The following is a 20,147-nucleotide window of genomic DNA, read 5'->3' on the forward strand; positions in this document are numbered from 1 at the left end:
AGAGGGATGCAGCCAACCCAGACTGACCTGGCACACGGAGCCAAGGGACTTATTCCTACTCTTTGGACCCCATTCACCTCCTGCCCTGCAGTCTCCTGCCAGAACACTCCATGGGGCAAATCCAACTGGAAGTTAGAATGGAAGGGAGACCATGGACCCAGTTTCTACAGACCCGCTTCCAGAGGAGGCACAGAGGAGTTGGGACGCACCTGGAGCAGCACACAGGGAGATAATGCGAGAGGCAAAGGCAGTGCTGGAGAGACTCACACTGCAGCTAAATACTGTGGAGCGTCACTTCGTACTCATAACTCACCGGCCAGAACTAATCATGTGTCCTGCTCACCGTGCCATTTTACCACATGTCCAGAAAGAGAAGAACAGGCTGTCTGTGGCAGCCACAAACCCAAAACAAATTTACAGATTAAATACAAAGAAGATGACAGAATCCAAACTATTACAGTCAGTATTGCTTTGCTAAAACTCAGTCAACCACCCAGGACATGAGCACATCCAACAGGTCCTCTGAGTTTGGCTTGCCTCTGCTTCCACGTGCCTTGTGACAACTCAGTTCTCCCACGAACACATCAGCATCCATGAAGTCATTTGGTTTTCACTTGGCAGGAGTGTGCCATTTACATTGCAATTTCCCCTCTGTTCTTTTCTATCTAGACTGCGTCAATTATTGTAGTGCTAATTGTTACAGACAGGACCACAATGCCAAGGCAAATGGGGACAATGAAATCAGTGGCTGGTTTTAAGGTGGTTATCTATATGGTCCGGAAAAATGCTTATATTAATTTTTTTGGATTGCCATTGAATCGGAAACAAAGTTCAGCAATTCTCATGGAGAAGCCAGAGATCTCTTAGAAACAGCTTCTACTAGTCCTTTCTTTTTCCTCCTCCTCACCCCAGCACAGGGAAAGCGGAGGTGGTAATACCCTAGTGCACCTGGAAGGTGCAGTTCTTGCTCCTTCCACCCTCATTCCTCTGCTTTCTCACCTTCTCCTCCTTGCAGTGTGTCAGTGCCTTCCTTAACTCACATCCTTACCCATCAGCCCTGGCGCCTGGGATACTCTCTTCATTGTCTTCAGCCCCAACTATTTTAAGTAATCCCTGAGTCACACATCTGAACATGTTTCTGCCATATAACGACAAGCTGAGGTTTCCTGAGAACATTTTCTTACTCACTACAACTCTCCGCTGATATCACCCTCTCACATCTACGTGACCAGAGCAGTCCAGGTCTCCAAGCCCTGTGTAGTACGTACCCACCTTAGAGCCCTCTGGATAGGCCTCAAGTGATCTCTTCACATTCTAAAATTGAATGCAACATTTTATGTGTAGGTATTCAAGTACATCTTGCTTGTGGGAGGAGAGGTTGTCCAGAATTTCATCAGATTCTCAAAGAGGTCTGGGACCTAATGAATGCTGATGTTTTTTTCTGTTTCACACTGTTCATTGAAAACTTCATGATACTCATTTCCATTTTACAGAAAACTTCTCTGTACTTCTGTTAAAACAAAATAATGTATATAAGATCCTCCATTTATATATGTAAATATATATATATATATATTTGAATGCAGACACTATGCCAAACACTGTCTGTGGTCTACCTATAGCCAAGTGTCCCTTGTCTTTTCTGGAAGAGCCTGATTTTGAATGGATGTTCATTCTCCAGTGCATCAGATATGTTGGCTTCCTTCTTCTTCCAGTGGTTAATCATGATTTAACTAAGCTATTATTGCACAACAAATTATCACAAACTTAGTAGCTTAAAATAACACATGTAATGTCACAGTTTCTATCAGTCAGGAGCCTGGCCATGGCTTACCTGGGCCATCACAAGGCTGGACTCAAGAGTCAGCCTGGCTGTGTTCTCTTCTGGGAGCTTGACTGGAGAAGAATCTGCTTCCAAGCTTACTTATTTTCTCGGGGTTGTAGAATACAGGGTGATTGTGGAATATAGAGTTTTTGTTCCTTGCTGGCTGTTGGCTTGAGGCTGCCCACTTAAAACCTTTCCACCTGGCTTAATTCATCAAGCCAGCAAGCAGAAATCTCAGGGAGACAGAGCCTTATATAAAGTGACATAATGTAATCACAAACGTGACATTCTAACAAAACATACTCAAGGATGTTTTCACTCACACACCTTTGCCATCTTCCATTGGTTGGAAAAAGTCTCGTATCTCACTCACATTCAAGGCAGAAGGGATTATACAAGGGCACGGATACCAGAAGGCAGGGAATATTGGGGGCCACCTTAGGGTTTGTGCACAACATAAACCAGTCTGATGATTTTCATTTTCTTGACAGTAACTCATACATCACCAATGAGAACTAAGAGGATGTCTTACATTTCCTTCCATCCACAGGGCAGGTGCAGAGGATCCCAGCATGTTATTCTGAAATCCCAGAAGATGCTGAAGCTGCTAAATAGAAGGAGGCTGGATCCCTGAATGTCTTCATGGAGCAGAACGTTCTCCTCACTCTGGTCTGCTTGAACCAGAATGACCTGAGCAAGAAATAAGCCTTAATTGTATTTGACCATTAGAATTTTGGTGATATTTGTTATGGCTGTAAGTCCATGTTGATTAATACAAAGGGATTCTGTAAAGGCTCTTCTCTCTATTGAAAAAGGCTCTTCTCTCTATTGAAAAAAAGTTGCCCAAGGAGTGAAGGGAGAGATATTTTCTATAATTAAGATTGTCATATTCACATAGTACATAGAACAACTACAGCACCTTTCAGTCATATGGGGTTCAACAGAAAGAGGAAACATTTCCTGCTGTTGAATTAACCAAACTGGAGTTGTTATATAATATAGTAAAATTTCCTCAATCTTTCAGCCACATTTAGTTCAGTAATCTATTATTTCTGGTTAAAAGCATACCATTTGATACACAATCCAAACCCAATTCTTAATAACCTGTATCCACCGTATCTTACCACATCCCGAATCATCTAATACTCAACCACCTAGTTTCTATGATCCACTTACATCAAACATATTCATGTTTGGAAAATTGAGCCAGCGTCTACTGCCTTATCAGCTAATGCATAACAATTTGCTTTTTCTGTGCTCTATAATAATGCAAGTCTGCTTGGAAAGATAACACATTAAGGGGTTATCAGACCCTAACACCTTGATATAGATGAGTTTATCAGATCCTCTGTTTAACCACTTTCGAATCCTTGGCCAGTTCTCTACATTTCATGAAGAGTTAGCATAACCAGACCAGGAGATATTATCTTCAGGATGTGGTCAGTTGTAGAAAAGATAGCTCTGAGGATCTCTTTCCAGGGAAAAGACATGTGGATTGCTCCAAAGATCCTCTTTCTCAGGAAAATGCACATGCTACAGAAAGGCTACAGAAAATAAAAGCACTCCCTCATTAACATATTCACAGTCTATTTTGTTCGAATTACAGGCCAATCCTTTTCAGATAGTTGAGTCCAGAGAGGACTGGGAGACTGCCTGACCCCACGGGGTACTTGACGAGGTCAGATTCCAGGGCCTATTGGAAGTGACAAACTAAGGCAGAGATGGCTGGTGGGCTGTTAAAACCAAAGGGGGCGAATGCTCATGGATGAGTTAAGAGGCTCCTAACACTGGGGAGCACATACAGAGGGAGGGGTGTCCTTCTGTTACACAACCTGAATTACTGGAGAAGGGCCTACTGGTGTTCCCCTCAATACAATGCACCTCCACTTCTGAGAGAGGGGAAGGGGGAAAAACAGAGACGGAGGGAGGGAGAGAGAGAAAGAGAGCACTATCTCCCTCCCTTCTCTCTTTCCCTTCCTCTTATCTCTCTGTGGATCTCTTTCAAGTACTCCTAGAAGAATCTGGAGCTAAAATGAGCCTGCATCTGAATTTTACTCCTGGCTCTGCAACCGATAAGCTATGTAATCAAGTCCCTTCCTTGCTTCTTTCTTTCTCACACACACACACACTCTCTCATCAAATGCTTGTGGGTTCTTACTCTGACAAGTCAGGCATTGTGCTAGTTACAGGAGATAATCTGAAAAGAAAATAGCTCCTTCTTATCAAATGATGACAGACCAGGTGATCTCACAGGTATATATTGATGACTAGGTTCTTCTTGCTAGCTCTGCTTATGCACCTCCCTCCTTCAAATCAGTATCCTCACCTGCTTTCCCAAAGCCCTTTTGCTATTCCTTCTCCCTCTGAAGCACCCTTTTTGACCTGATATCGAAAGGCATCACAGCCCTTTCCCTCCCCCACGCCACCCATCCTCTTCCCCAGCATCAACACCAGGCTGCCCTGAATGCTGTGCTTTCACTTCTCCATCAGCACGCAGTTACTAATCCCTTAATGTGACCGGAGCAGAAGCCTAAATAACTGCTCCATAATCCCCTAGTATTTGAGCATCCAAAATAACATTTGCATTTTCATTAGGGTCTTAAATGCTCTGGTGGCTTTCTTTTTAAAAATTAGTAATTTAAGTATTTATTTTTTAAAAATTCAAACATAGATATAGATATGTTTATGTAGGACTGCATAAAGATTTATACTTTTACAGAATTACATAAATGTGATTACATTGTACATAGCTTTTTGCTTTCTTTCTTTTCTTTGTGTCTTCTTCCTCTCTCCAACCTCCTCCATACTAATAATTCTCAGCCACAAATCCTCCACAAAACCATGGAACCTATGTCAGCCTTTTATGTATCCTTCCATATTTTTCTCTATTTGTCTAGACTCACACCAGCGTCTAACGATATATGTGAAAGGATGTTCTTGGAGTACTGTTGTTAGTGGCAAAGAATGATTGAATGAATTCTGGTACAACAATATATTTCAGTTAGGCTAGGCTGCGTGTTGATATGGAGTAACTCCAAAAGCTCAATAACTTAAAACAATAACAATGGATTGATTGCTCATACTATATGTCCAAGTCAAGCCAGTAAAGGACTCTGTTCCCCGGGGTCATTCAGGGACCCAGGCTGATGGAACGAACATTACCTTAAATATTTCCAGTTGCTGTGCCACAGGGAAATGAGTTCTGGAGGGCCTTGAACCAGATGATTAAATGCTTCAATGCAGAAGTCATAATTCCTTGGCTATGACTAGTCACATGGCCCTATTCAGCCAAAGATGAGCCAGGAAGTACAATTCTATGTACATGTGTCTGGAAAAGAAGACAATATTGGTGAATAGCACTAACAACCACCACATACCCTGCACTGTATCTTTATCTATTAATAAAGAGGAAAGAACAATAACATGTCAAGCAACTTAGAGGGATTCTACCAGGAATTGTTGAATGAGAAAATACAGATACAGCTAAATGAGTAAGGAATTGCATTTTTTGAAACAATGGCTCAAAAATCTCTACATATGGATTTGCAAGTGTTTATAGGAATATATGTGTATATATATGCTATAGATATATATGCTTACCTAGTTATTATCATACATTCTTACATCATAATTACCCTGGGACCCTTGTTAAATGTTAGAATTCCTGGGCCCCAACCCTGACCTAGTGAATCCAGTCTGGTCTGTGCATTAGTGAGAGAGCCAGGGCCTCACACCCAAGGCTGAGTCCTTTATTCCACCACATGTAGCCCTCACCATGGTGATCCACTGATTCCTAACAACTTCCTAAAGAAAAATATTGATTCGTTGATTTATCAATTTGCCCATCCTTTTATCTACCAAATATTTATGGAGACTCGACTATCTGCAGGGACATTGCTAGATGCTAGGGATGCAGTAGGGGACAAAGCAAACTTGATCCTGTTTTGATCTTACAGTCTAGGGTAGGAAAAACGTTTAAAAAGAGGACACCTCATTAATTCACATGTACGTATAAATTGTGATAAGGCCTAGGTAGGAAGAGAGTGTCATAGACAAATATAGTCGAGGGACAACATTTAAATTGGGGAGCTAATGATGATGACTCGCAGTAAAGGCTAAGTAGAGAACTATTGGGGTGGAGACCCTATAGGCACAGGGACACAGAGCTGAGCGTAGAGCAGTGGGGCTACCTGTGCGGAGGGCCACAGAAGGGAATAATAGTAGGCCAGTGTGCCTAGAAGACAATGACCTTGGAAACAGTGGTGAGAGATGGCACCAGAGCATGCAGGGCCCTGTAGAATGCGGTGAGGAGTCAGGGCTTTAAGTGCAGTGGGAACTGTAATGGTTAGAAGTAAGCAGGTCAGAAAGACCTGATATATGTTGTCTTTTTACAGCAACTTTAGTGAGTTATAGCTTACATACAATAAAATGCCCTCACTTTAAATGTTCATTTTGATGAGTACATAATACAAATATATATTCAGATATATGTATACATGGATACACTCACACAAATGTATATGTCTTTATAGCCACCACTACAATCAAGATACATAAAATATCAGGGCTGGGTACAGTGGCTCATGTCTGTAATCCTAACACTTTGGGAGGTTGAGGTGGGAGGATTGCCTGATCCTAGGAGTTTGAGGCCAGCCTGAGCAATACAGTGAGACTCTGTCTCTATGAAAAATAAAAATACATTTTAAAAAAGTGTAGGATATTTTTATCATATCAAAATGTTTTCTTGTGCCTTTACACAATCAGTTTCCACTCCTGGCCTCTAGACAACCCTGATCTATTTGCTGTGACTTTATTTTTAAGTTCCAGGGTATATGTGCAGGTTTGTTACACAGGTAAACGTGTGCCACAGTGGTTTGCTGCACTTATGGACACATCACCTAGGTATCAAGCCCAGCATACGTTAGCTGTTTTTTTCTAATGCTCTCCCCTCCCTCACCCTGCCCCCCAACAGACCTCAGTGTGTGTTGTTCCCCTCCCTGTGTCCATGTGTTCTCATTGTTCAGCTCCCACTTATAAGTGAGAACATGTGGTGTTTGGTTTTCTGTTCCTGTGTTTAGTTTGCTGAGGATAATGGCTTCCAGCTCCATCCACATCCCTGCAAAGAGTATGATCTCATTCCTTTGCATGGCTGCATAGTATTCCATGTGTATGTATGCCACAGAGTGGGAGAAAATTTTTGCAATCTATCTATCAGACAAAGGTCTAATATCCAGAGTCTACAAGGAAGTTAAACAAATTTACAAGAAAAAAAACAAACAGTCCCATCAAAAAGCGGGCAAAAGACATGAACAGACATTTCTCAAAAGAAGACATTCATGCAGCCAACAAACATGAAAAAAAGCTCAACATCACTGATCATTAGAGAAATGCAAATCAAAACCACAATGAGATACCATCTCACACCAGACACAATGGCCATTACTAAAAAGTCAAGAAACAACAGATGCTGGTGAGGCTGCAGAGAAATAAGAACACTTTTACACTATTGGTGGGAATGTAAATTAGTTCAGCCATTGTGGAAGACAGTATGGCGATTCCTCAAACATCTAAACCAGTAATAACATTTGATCCAGGAATCCCATTCCTGGGTATATACCCAAAGAAATAGAAATCATTCTATTACAAAGATACATGCACATGTATGTTCATTGCAGCATTATTTATAATTGCTGTAACAGTTGATCAGTCTTTTCTAGAGACTGATATGAACAGAATCTTATGATGTGTACTGTTTTATGCTGGTTATTTCACACAGCAGAATGTGGTGTGAGTAATCCATATTGCTGAATGCATCATGAGCTCATCTTTTTAAACTGCTAGTATGACATTACAAACCTATGTTTGTAATTTAAAAAGATGATTCGTGACATGGCTGTATTTAAGTCAAGCTGTGAAGCTTATAGGTTTTTTATTCATTCACCTGTTGATTGACATGTGTTTGAAGCTATTACGACACAGCAGTTTGGAGCTACTGTGTGTTTTGTACTCCCTGTGTAAGTCTTTGTGGGGACATTTGTTTTCCTTTTACTTTGCTAAATACTTCAGTGTCCAGTTGGCATCTCATATGGTAAATTTATGTTTAACCTTGTTAGAAACTACCAAACTGTTTTCAAAAGTAGTTGTACCATTTTACATCCATAGCAGCATCATTTGTGTGCTTATTGCTCCAGATACTAAGTAATACTAAGGATTATTAGTCTTTATAACTATTCCAGGGAGTGTGTAATAATATCCACAGTTTTAATTGACACTTCTTCTGATGAACTAATGATGCTGAGCATTTTTTCATGGGCTTATTTTGCATTTCTATATTCTCTTTTGGAAGGTGTCTGTGAACTCTTAAGTTGTAAGAGTTCTGTACATATTTCAGATGTAAGTTCTTTGTCAGATATACTTATTATAAATATTTTCTTCTGATCTGCAGCTTGTCTTTTCCTAATGGTAGTTTTCAAAGAGCAGAAGTTCTAAATTTTGATAAAGTTCAATTTATCACTGTTTTTTGTTAATGGTTTATGCTTTTTGTGTCCTAAGAAATATCTGCCTAACTCAAGATTGTGAAGGTTTTCTCCTACAGCTTTTTCTAAAAGTCTACAGTTGGCTTTCATATTTAGGTTAAAATCCACTTCAAGTCACGTTTTCGGTATGGTGAGAATAAAGTAAGGATAAAGGTTCATGTTTTTTTTTCTTTTCCTTTCTGTATGGACTTTTTAGTTGTTCCAGAACAGTTTGTTGAAAAGATTTTCCTTTCATTCAACAAACTGTCTTGCCTCCTCTTCTGAGAATAAATTAGACATACATGTATGGGTCTATTTCTTGACTCTCTATTCTGCCTCATTGATATATAAGTCCACCCTATGCCAGCGCTATGCAGTCATGAGTAAAATAGCTCTTCAGTAGGTCTTAAAATCAGCGAGGGTGGGTTCTCCAACCCAGTTCTTTTTCAAAATCATTTGGGCTATTTTAGATGTTTTGCATTGCTATACACATTTTAGTACCAGCTTGTCAAATTCTATTTTTAAAAAAATTCTGCTTGAATTTTGATTGTGATTGTGATTGTGATTGTGTGGAATCCACAGATGAATTTGAGAGGGTTTACATCCTAGGCATACTGCTCTTTCAGTCTTGGAATGATACGTAGTTGCTCTTAATGGTTTTAAAGAGGTTGCCCTTCTGCCCATCCTTATGGCCCATGGTACCTCAAACAACAGGAATGGCTTATGTCTTGGAGGTCTGGAGGAGTCCATGGTTATTGATTCTGCAGTACTCCTGGGCACATCACACACAAAAGGGTCCTCCTCTCCCAGATAGGGTAGTGGAACTTGCCCATCCGGACCACTTTGCTTCTTACTCTAAACGCCAGCCTTACCTTTAAGGGAAAGTGAAATTATGAGTCTGAGACCTGGGCAGCAGTGGTGGAAGGACAAATTTAGATGAGGCGCAATGGCAGGATCTTCCAGAGTGTACCAACAAGTGCAGTGTGCGTAACAGCAGAACAACGGGGGCTGCCCTGTCAGGAAACTGCGTGCACATCCAGGCTCTGCACTTCCCAGGCAGAGTGGTCTTCCACAACCCCGCGCCTGTTTCCTTATCTTTCCAAAGGAAATGAACATCTTAGCCAAGGGTGCTGGTGCGTGCCTGTAATCCCAGCTACTGGGGAGGCTGAGGCGGGAGGGACAGCTTGAACCCGGGAGGCAGAGGCTACAGTGAGCTACATCACGCCGCTGCACTCTAGCCTGGGTGACAGAGCGAGATCCTTCTCAAAAAAATAAAAAGGAAATAAACATCTGTAGCTTTCAGTCACTACCTGGAATAAATAAGCTGGCAGAGGTAAGGAGGAAGCTGAGGCTGGGGGAAAGTTAGGTGCAGAAAGCAAAGGCGGGACAGGAGACAGACCCCCTCCCTCTCAGCCAGAAACACAAAGGACAGCATCAACAGCCTGGACTAGAACCACATAGAAAGGAATGGGTGAGGCAGTGATAGGCGCCCTCCCTCCTGAGTCCCCTGGCTCTGTGTGCTTCCTCCGCACTTTTCTTCTGCCCATCTGCTATGGGGGAACTCCATCCTGGGCCTCACTGGGGACGACGCTGCACAGAGTGTGGAAAGACGGGGACAATGCCCATCGCCAACTCAGATTTCACCCAGGTCTTCCCAGCTACCAGAGTCCTCTCCCACCGACCACCCTCCTCAGTGCCCAGGGACTCAGCATGACACAGCTGTACATGGCCAAGCCCATCTTGGAACGTCCATGAGCTTTTCCTTATCATGTCCTCAGCTAGACTTGTGTGTGCATGTGTCTTCCACATGAAGAAAGGAGAGTTCCTTCTCTTTGTCTTCAAACTGGGCTGGCTTTGTGCAGAACTGTGGGATGTGGTGCTGGGTGTGAGGCCTCTTTCTCAGGCTGCGATAGAGAGGCTAGGTTACCACCTGGTTGTCATGGGGAATTTCCCACAAGCCTGGAGTCAGGGTAACTCATGATTCTTGCATGGGGATGAGACTCAGCCTACTGTCTGGGAAGGGCTGGCTGAATTAGACCTGGGAGATTTGGGGTAGCAGCCAAGCTGGACACATTCACTTTACTTGAAGGATTTTTCTCTCCCATACAAGGGGCCCACCTAGGATTCCTTCCCCCTCCAGGACTCCTCCAGATGAAGATTCCATGGACCAGACATTTATTTTTCATAGGCCCTTTGTAGGAATGACACCAAGTGGATGAGGTCACACAGGAAAACCACCTGACGAAGACGGGAGGGGTGTTGGAGGAGAATGAGCGTCTCATTTAGGTCTACTCCCTAGAACCAGGACAGTGACCCAGATTAGACTTGCCTGAAGACCCCTTGGGGAGAAAAAAGCAAACAAGTTCTTGGTATCAGCTCTCAGGAGTTCTATTCTCTGTCCCCAGCTCCTTATCCTCTTTCCTCTCTTCCTTGGGCCTCTTCTGGAGCAAGCTTCAGGCCCCTGAGCAGGCTAAGGAGTTCTGGGGTGAGGTTTGGTGTCTGCTTCCCTCAGGCTGGGTGGAGGAGCAGCCTCCAGCTCCCTCCCCTCCTCTTTCTCTTAGTGCTGCCTTCTCTTTCTCCTCTTTGGCCCCCTTTTTCCAATCAAGGAACTCTCAGATCTGAACAACCTCCCTTAAAGAAGACACAGCGATTCCATGCATTACTTTTCCCAGGAGCATGTGCACATCAGAAGGGGAGCCCAGGGTCTCCTGGGCTTAAACCAGATTCATGATGCACCGCTGCAGAGATGCTGGGATCCACGGGCAGACATTCCTCCCGGAGTCCCCTTGGGTGAGGCCGGGTGGCTTTTCTCCTGGACATGTCAGGTGTTGCTAGCTCTGCATGACACACAGCTCACGGGGTCAAGAAGGACAGCACAACACATGTGCCACCGTGCCACTCAGGCCCTGCCCTGTCCTCTCTACATGGGGTTCCACCATGCACCAATTCTCCCTCCTGTAGTGAAGCAGCTCCATCCCTTACAGGGAGGCTGGGAGACACCTCTGGCCACTGAGACACATGCCCTCTCTCCTGAGGCCAGGAGACTCAGAAGTCGGATTCTACAGTTGTCTGCCCCTCCTCCCAAAGCCTGTTCAAAGTGCTTAATTAACAAATCTTGGGTATCAGGAAGTTATTTACTTGGCTTCCTCAGGAACTGTTCTCTAAGGAGCTCAAAGCACTGCTAATAGATTTTTTTGTTCTTTCCATCCATCAAACAGCCTCCCCTCCTTCCAAACTACGCTTCATCCTGAACCCTTAGGGATCTGATTTTCATTTGAAGAACTCAGGAGAGACCTTCTAGCTTCGCTATAAGCATCTCTACCCAACAGCTACTATGCCCCACCCCCTCAAAGTTCCTGGCTCCACTTTAATGAAAGAATGATGGGGAAAGAGCAGCATCTGCAGACCCAGGTTTAGCAGAGAATCAGGTCCTCTCTGCTCTGGAAAATGCTACTCAGCTGCCCACACCATTTGCATTGCTTTTACTTTGGCCACCCCTCCCACCGCCCTGCTGAGAAGTAATCACAGCATCTGCGAACCCGAACTCGCAGCAATCAAGAATAGAACTCACCTGCTGGTCTCTGGCTCCTCTGGGGCCACAATCAGCACTTGGGGACCATCGGGTGCTATAAATAGACAGCCTCCCTTGTACCACTGTCTCAGCTACTGCTGGACTCTGCTGCCTGCCTGCCCTTTGTTCCTCTAAACCACATGTCTGCTGTCCTTGCAAGATCCTCTGCGCCTCCAGTGGCTTGACTGGACTCCTAGTTTGTCTCCTCTTGGGTCTATCTGCTCCCACTGAGGCCTCCAAATTCAGGAATCCTCCCTCCACACTGCACTTTGGGTGAACTCGAGGGTGTGCTCATAATCAGAGGCACCACCTGGCGGAGGCAGAGGTGAACATTAGCACAGGACACTGATCTGCATGGCACAGAGATAAACGTTGTGATAATCATTATTATTGGTAACATTTATTGGCACATGCATTGTGCCAGGGAATTTATATTCATCATTGCATAGAATCCTCTAAACCACCCTCTGATGTAGATGCTACTAGGAAGTGGCCATGCAACCTTAACACACAGTATTATTTTATCATGGACTGTAACGTACTATCTATAAATGGCTCATTATGTATTCACCTGTGTTTTCAGACCTAGACTCACCCTGCATTATGATGCCAATTTCACAGATGAAGAGACTAAGACTTACAGGCATCACTGTAATCAGAGAGCTCAGATTCCAAATAAGGTCCAACTCCAAAAGCTGTGCCCTCACCCTTGTGATATGTGAATACACCACATGGGTGCCAGCCCCAGTGATCTCTCCATTCCTGAAGGCTGCCCCACTGTGCATCCAGAGAGACTCGGACAACCCCGTCCATAACGTAACTCAGGGAGAGAGTTCCATGGGGTGTGGGAGTTTTAGAACTAGAGGATCTCAGAATTTGAAAGAACCTTATGGCTGCATGCAGTGATTCTGAACTGTTTCTGAGCTACTTAAGAATAATGAATGCTATACGCACACATACACTGTGGCCTACAATTTGGGGGTTCTTGGACCCCAAGAAGCCTAGCCTTGGACCAAAGTGCCTTGGCTGGCACCCCCTCCCCCTTTCTGCTTTTCTCCATGCATGTACACATCCTGGGTCTGGCTTCTTCAAGCCGTTCAGGTTAGATTAGGGCAAGCTAATGATGCCTTTCTGGCCCAAATCCCTTCTTGTGCAAAAATGGAATCAGGCCAGGGAAGGAAAGTTCTTTGCCCAACGTCACACAGTTAGTGGGACTGGCAGAGCAGGCCTAGAGCCAGGGTGGATCATTTAGGCCAGGAAGTGTCCTGGGTGCCAAGGATCAGTGCCTGGCCCACCCAGGGAGAGCAGCTGCCCCTGGGGGCTCTAAGTCAACCACTTCAAGGGAGGACCAAAGCCTCAGTGTGCAGCCACTAAGCTCACTCAGGGTCTTCTCACTGTCTCCCTTTGCTGCCTCCTCTCCTGCCAGCCCACTCTCACCAGCTTTGAGGGCTTCAAATTGGAGCTCCTGCTCCAGGAGAGAGCTGGAGAAGAGCTCAGGGAGGCCTTTAGGGAAGAATGAGACAGTCTTGCAGGAGAGACACTGAGCCCCCTGGTCCTGGGAGCCCACTTTCTCTATGTAAAGATCACCCTAGCTTCCCAGAGCTGAGGCTGTTCATCTGGGAAGCCATATCCTTCTACTCTGGGAAGCCTTGCCTAACCCAGGGACAAGGGGCCAACTGCAGCTTGAATGTCAAACCTCTGGTAGCACTCATTCCTCTGGTTACTCAGTGGTTTCCTAGAATCCCTTACATCTTCAGCACTGGCTCAATGATCTGTGCACAGTGGGTACTCAGCAGACACTTCTACATCTTGCATGGACTCTAAGATGCAGATCAGGAAGGCCTTCAGTACTGCTGGGCACCCATCACCCATCCGACCACCCCACCCCTCCCTCCTCCTCTCTGCGTCTGCTGGAAGGTGGTGGCGACGCCAGCTCAGGGGGTAATGGGCTCATTATTGTGTCGCTAGGAGCCACTGATGTCGGCCATAAATATTAACAGTCCTTATGATGAAGCCCCTCACTGCGGCTGCTTCAGTCCAAGTTTACACAGTAAACAGTGCAGTTCATTTATTTGATCGAGGGAGCATTCTCCAGACGAGCTAATAGCTCTGCTTCCCCATCCCCTGCTTCTCTGTTAGCTCAGCAGGCATAGCTCTGCAGGCAAGGGAGTCCGCTGCTGTGCGAGGCCAGCATCGGCTCTGTGTCAACCAGAGGCCAGGCCCTTAGGGACAGCAGGCCAGGAGGCACAGGGCTAGGGCCAGGGCCTCCTGCCCTGAGAGCTATGGGGCAGCTCTCCTGGGAAGCAGCAGCGTCCACAGCTCCTCCGGGGCAGCCAATTATCAGCACTTATCCACTCTCGGTGGCTGAATCGTTTCTAAAGTATGAGCCGACATGGACACTGGGTCCTCTCGCTGGTTTAACGGCTAGTAGTGGAGAGAGAGGAGTTAAACACTAATGATATTTCAGCTTCTTGATTTTTTTCCAAAGCTGACCTCAGAGACTCTTCCATTCCACAACACCCCAGGATATCAACAGAGCACTCCTCACTGTGAAGAGTGCACCTGCACAGGGGCAGTCTCGGGCCAGCGAGGGCTTGGCCAAAAAGTACAGCATCAGGGGCTCGGTTTCCAGATTTCCCCAGACTGATACTTGGGCAGAGCTGGCTGTGGACAGGAGGGAATTCAGATGCGCAGCTGCAGGGCAACCGCAGTGTCTGACTTTGAAAAATTAAAAGTTGAGATGTGCAATGTCAGCCATGAGGTAGGCAACAGGAAAAAGGTGGGATGGGGTGGGGCAGTTCCACAGAGGCCTGGCTGGGGGAAGAAAGAGACACAGAAGCAGCCAAAACTACCCCACTACCCAGAAGGGTGGGTTTTGCCTGCCTTTTTTTTTTTTTTTTTTTTTTTTTTTTTTTTTAAGACAGCGTCTTACTCTGTCATTTAGGCTGGAGTGCAGTGGCACGATCTCAGCTCACTGCAACTTCCAACTCCCTGGTTTAAGCAATTCTTCTGCCTCAGTCTCACAGGTACACACCACCATGCCTGGCTAATTTTTGTATTTTTAGTAGAGACAGAGTTTCATCATGTTGACCAGGTTGGTCTAGAACTCCTGACCTCAAATGATCTGCCCACCTTGGCCTTCCAAAGTGCTGAGATTACAGGCAGGAACCACTACGCCCAGCCTGCCTGCTTCCTTTGACTCCAAGGTAATTTTTTTTCTTGTTGCTTTCTTCTGTCAGTCCCTTTTTTCCCCAGCCTTTCCAACAGGAGCTGCGGTGTGTGTGTGTGTGTGTGTAGTTGGGGGAAGAGTCTGGAATGAGTCTGGTTGTTACTTTCCTAATAGTATATCGGGGTGCACTCTGGGCACCCACTGACAGACAATCCATGGCTTTGTCCTACCATGCTGCCTCTGCCTCAGCAGTCTTGCCCGGCACCTCAGCGTCTCACTGACATTGGCCAGTCCTACTTGGACCCCGGCTGACTTGCTTGGGGCCTGGTCACCATGCCTGGGTCCTATTCATGTGGCTAAAATCCTGCCCTCAGATAACTCCTATGCTCCAAACACACCTCCATCAACCTGCCATCTAGTGTCACCAGCTGACCCATCCTCCTCCCTGTGTCACTTGGATCCTGACAGCTACCTGGACTCCTTCTGAATCCAACAGCAGCCCCAGATGCCATGCCCTGGCCTGCCTGGCACCTGCTCAGGAGACCAGGCAGGTTTCCCTAGGGTTGGTTCTAATTTTTTTCCCCATCCTCCATCTCCTGCCTGGCCTGCCTCCTATCTGAGCTGGTCTCGTCTGCCACACTTTTCTCCCTTGCCTTGTCAGAGACAAGGAAGGGCTCTACTGGACAGGCCCACATGTGAAGCCTGTATCTGGCTGCAAAATGCAAACCTGTGCTGGTCAGAGAGCTCATGGCACTGCGCAGCAGGGGGCGGTTCCATGGGGTACAAGGAGGGAGAAGCAGGCCAGACAGCCCTGAGGTCAAATCCTCTCCTTCTGCCCGTTCTTTCACCCCGCCAAGCCTCATAAAATGGGCTTCATAATAGCAGGAAGCTCACTTTCACTCAGCACATATATGAGGATCTGCTATGAGCCAGGTGCTATTCCAGCTACCATGGATACGATGTGAAACACACCCAGAGCCCTGCCTCACCGAGCTTATTAAATGGTAGTCTTGGCCTGAGGATTACATGAAATGATGCATTCCAGCACTTCAGTGAACATCCGTTGCTTTACGTTTGTGGGGCTCATGTTCCGATTTTCTGAGTGCTATTATGTCCAATTCCTCTTGTGCGTAAATCCACCTCCACACTCATTATTATTGCTTGCAAAGTTGCCCACCCAACACCTATCTATCACCTGTCTATCACCTATGTATCTGACACCTACCTGTCTGTCTGTCTGTCTGTCTGTCTATCTATCTATCTATCCATCCATCCATCCATCCATCCATTCCTTGGTTGCAGACCTGGGCAGGGACTCACATACTTGACTCATCCTGGTCTTTGGCTGTGATGCTGGTCCAGGATAAAGTACATGGTCCATGTCCAGCCTCTTGGAGTCCTTCCCCCAAGATCTTCATTCTGAAGCTGGGCTGACAACCTGTCCCCTTTTCTCTTTGTTCACCACTCCTAAAACCAGGGCCTCCAGAACTGTTGGTGGCTTCAGCTCTCCCTGCAAAGGAACCCAAAAGAATGAGCCCCAACCTGGACTCAGGTGTGAGGACAGATGCAGAGCCAGGAGGCTGCAATCCCTCCTGCCTTTTCAAGCTGTAGCTGAAGGATCAACGTTTATCTTTTTTGTTTCTGAGCTATTTTGAGTTAGTATTTCATTTGTAACAAGAAGGTGTTTGATGAACACAAGTGGTTTCACATAGTAAGCATTCAAAAGGTTCCTCTCCCTTAGGAAGGGTGAATGTGCCAAGGACAAAGTGGGATGGAAAAATATGAAAGATTTGGAAAGGGGGAGCTCTTTGAAGTTTCAAAGTAGCTGGGCTTGCGTAGCCTGCATTCTCTACTGTGGCTAGTCTTTAGTTAAATTTGACTGAAGCACCAGGACCTCATCAACTTGCTCATTTTTATGTATCTGTAGACATTGATGCTTTTATCTGTCTGTCTATCTATCTACCTACCTACCTACCTACCTATCTAAACTGTCTCTCTGTCTGTCTATCTATCTACCTAATCTAATGTTCTTTTGAGAGTTTCACCAATTCCAGCTGAGCTGAGAGGGAAGGGATTTTGTAATTCTTCAAGATTGCTCAAGAGAGTGAGAGCTGGGCACTAGTGTGCCTCTGTGAATTTGGCAGTAGTTACAGCCATGGGCTATCTGTAGGAGAGGAAAGGGAAGTTTCTGGGGCATAGAAAGAACTCAAAGGGAATGGAAACTGGACAGATGAAAAAAAAACTGTATGTTCCTTCCTACAAGTCCTACAAGGCTCTCGTTCCTTTTTTTTTTTTTTTTTTTTTTTCCTTTGTTCTTACTTTGTTTTTCTCTAACCTCACTTGGGTCCTTTTCTTCTCTGCCCACCACCTCCCAGGAGGATGTACCGGGGAACACATCAGGCTCCAGTAACCACCATTCTGAACAAACACCTGTTCTTATGAGTTAATGTTTCTCCACTTTTGCCTGCAGAAACCATTTCCATTGCAGGGAATTCTAACACTGGCTTTCAGCCTTGGGGTAGCCAGTAAATCAGTCACAGTGGCTCAGCATGTCGTCAAAAAACAAGAAAAAGAGCAGAAAATCACGGATGCTCACTCAGAAGCCTCCAGCTCTCAGGTCTCTGGATCTGCAGCCAAATCCGTGGAAGGAAAAGCCAAGGCCCTCACTCAGGGCAGAACTGTAGCCTTCCTCCCATTCCCATTCTTGAGCAATGAGTGAACATCATACAATTTCAATGGCCTGGGTCCTGTTGGTCAGGACTAGACTTGATGGTAATAAGAAAAGAATCAGGCGACAGCTCACAGGGACATGCTGATAAAACATCCATCCAGGAGGAAGCAGTGTGACCCGTAATCCCAGGGACTCTATGGTGGGGGAAGGGAAAGGAAGGTATGTCAACATCAAATGTCGAGTCACAGCCTCTCTGAGTTTCAACTCTTCGTCTGAAAAAAATGAAGACAATGGTATTCACTTCGAGGGATTCGAATTCAATAAAAGCAACCCATGTGAAAACACTCAACACAGTGCAGGTACTGAGTGTGAATTGAAACTGGATATGTCCTATTGACTGTGTACGTATACACACACATGAGCTCACGAACACATACACCTTCTAGGTGTGACCTGGATTCAGTTCAGATATTCTCCAATCTCATTTTAGTTGCTGGAGAAACAGACAGCATGAGTTGCTCCTCAGATGATGGTGTGATTCACCCCTGCCCAAACACCAGTGGTCAGAGACAAGCTCAGCCTTGTTCACAGTAGCCCCAGAGCTCAGGGGAGTGGACCCCACCCAGTCTGAAGCTTTCAGCATAGGAGCTGGAACAACATGAAGTCTTCTTTCCACTCTGAGTTGATTGGAAAGTCCAAACATGGCATCTTGTCTTGTTCTTGAGGATTTTTTTTTTTTTTTTGAGACGGAGTCTCGCTCTGTCTCCCAGGCTAGAGTGAAGTGGCGTGATCTCGGCTCACTGCAAGCTCCACCTCCCGGGTTCACACCATTCTCCTGCCTCAGCCTCCTGAGTAGCTGGGACTACAGGCGCCCACCACCATGCCTGGCAAACTTTTTTGTATTTTTAGTAGAGACGGGGTTTCTCTGTGTTAGCCAGGATGGTCTCAATCTCCTGACCTCGTGATCTGCCCACCTCGGCCTCCCAAAGTGCTGGGATTATAGTCGTGAGCCACCGCGCCCAGCCAGTCTTGAGCATTTTGTTTCAGGTAAAGTGTTCCTGATACAGGTAAACAGAAAGGACTACAAACAACAGCTTAATTCAAAATGCAATTGTGCTACACACAAAGCAGCAAGGGAGGTGAGGCTAGAAAGCAAGGTGATATAATAGTTTGCAACACATGGGATTTGAAGCGAAATCTGAGCTCAAACCCTACAATGCCACCAGAACCCAAGTGACCATACATATGCTTCAGTTTACTCATCTGCAAAATGAGAATGTCAATAACCCCTTGTGTATTTTATAAGGTTGAGGTGAGGATCAAGTGAGATAGCATCACTGAAATCGCTTTGCTAAATATTATATAGCTAGTAGTTATGACAGTTGTTATAAATGTGGAATGTGCACAAGAGAGTTGGAAATCTCAAAAAGCTGACCTATTACCATAGTCAAACCATTTTCTCTTGAAAATCTCAGATATAAAAGGTTAGGTGCATAATGGCAGATATCTTGCCCACAGGAACCCATTTTCATGAAAGGATGAAACTTTGAAGGATTCCTTCTTTTCCACTGGTATTCTACAAATAAAGATAGGAAGGAAGGCAACGCTGTCTTGCTGGCTTCTGGGGTGGAGGACGCTGGGCTGGAGTGGTGCCTACAACTTTGATCCTGGTGGGAGTCAGGAGCCTCTGGTGAGGCTTGTATATTTCACCAAAAGTGACAGGGACCTTGTTAGACATTCTTGCATTGAGGAGCTTGATGGATTGAACTCCTGGGGAGAATGTGGCGGCCGTGATCTGACATAAAGATGATAAATAACATTTTTTTTCTTAAATGATTACTGAAAACTTTACGGCTAGCCAAAGCTGGCTTTCTCAAAGCCCCTGGAGGAGAGATTTTATAAAGTGTCATTTAATTAATAAGGAGGTTATTGATTGCTGTCATGCATGGAGTACTGCACAAGCGCCAGGTGAGAAAAAGGGGTGGAGGACCACAGGCACAGAGAGGAAGGCAGGGGTGAGCCTGGGCTTGGACTGCAGCCTGGATAAAAACCAGGCCGCTGAAAACACTCTAGAATGCCAGTTAGGGCCAAAGCAGTCACTGTTTACCAGAGGTGGTTAAAAGTGAAAGAGATGTTCTTATTTATAGACTGATTTAGAAAATTCACTGTCATTTTGAGATAAAAAGAGAGGCAGTGTGCTGTGATGGGAGGTTTTCCTGGCTAAAAATTAAAAGACAAGAACCCTCTAGTAACCTACGGTGCAGGCTAAAGAGACGCTTAACTTCTTGGGTTTTAGCATCTTCATCTCTAAAACGATAGAACTGGACTAAATGATCTCCAGGATTCCAACTCAAATATGAGGGGTTCTCAAAAACTTCATGAAAAATGTGTATTAA

General features: G+C 45.3%; 1 long non-coding RNA gene across 1 annotated transcript in view; it reads left to right on the forward strand.

The window, feature by feature from the left end:
- The window catches only part of LOC126961297 (uncharacterized), a 124,128-nt gene extending 121,566 nt beyond the window's left edge, over nucleotides 1-2,562 (forward strand). The window contains exon 3 of the long non-coding RNA XR_007728249.1: nucleotides 2,376-2,562. This is a non-coding gene — a long non-coding RNA (uncharacterized LOC126961297). The remainder of the gene's footprint in view (nucleotides 1-2,375) is intronic.
- The last annotated feature ends 17,585 nt before the right edge of the window (nucleotides 2,563-20,147 follow it).

Source organism: Macaca thibetana, chromosome 8, assembly GCF_024542745.1.
Source record: "Macaca thibetana thibetana isolate TM-01 chromosome 8, ASM2454274v1, whole genome shotgun sequence".
Classification (NCBI taxonomy): domain Eukaryota; kingdom Metazoa; phylum Chordata; class Mammalia; order Primates; family Cercopithecidae; genus Macaca; species Macaca thibetana.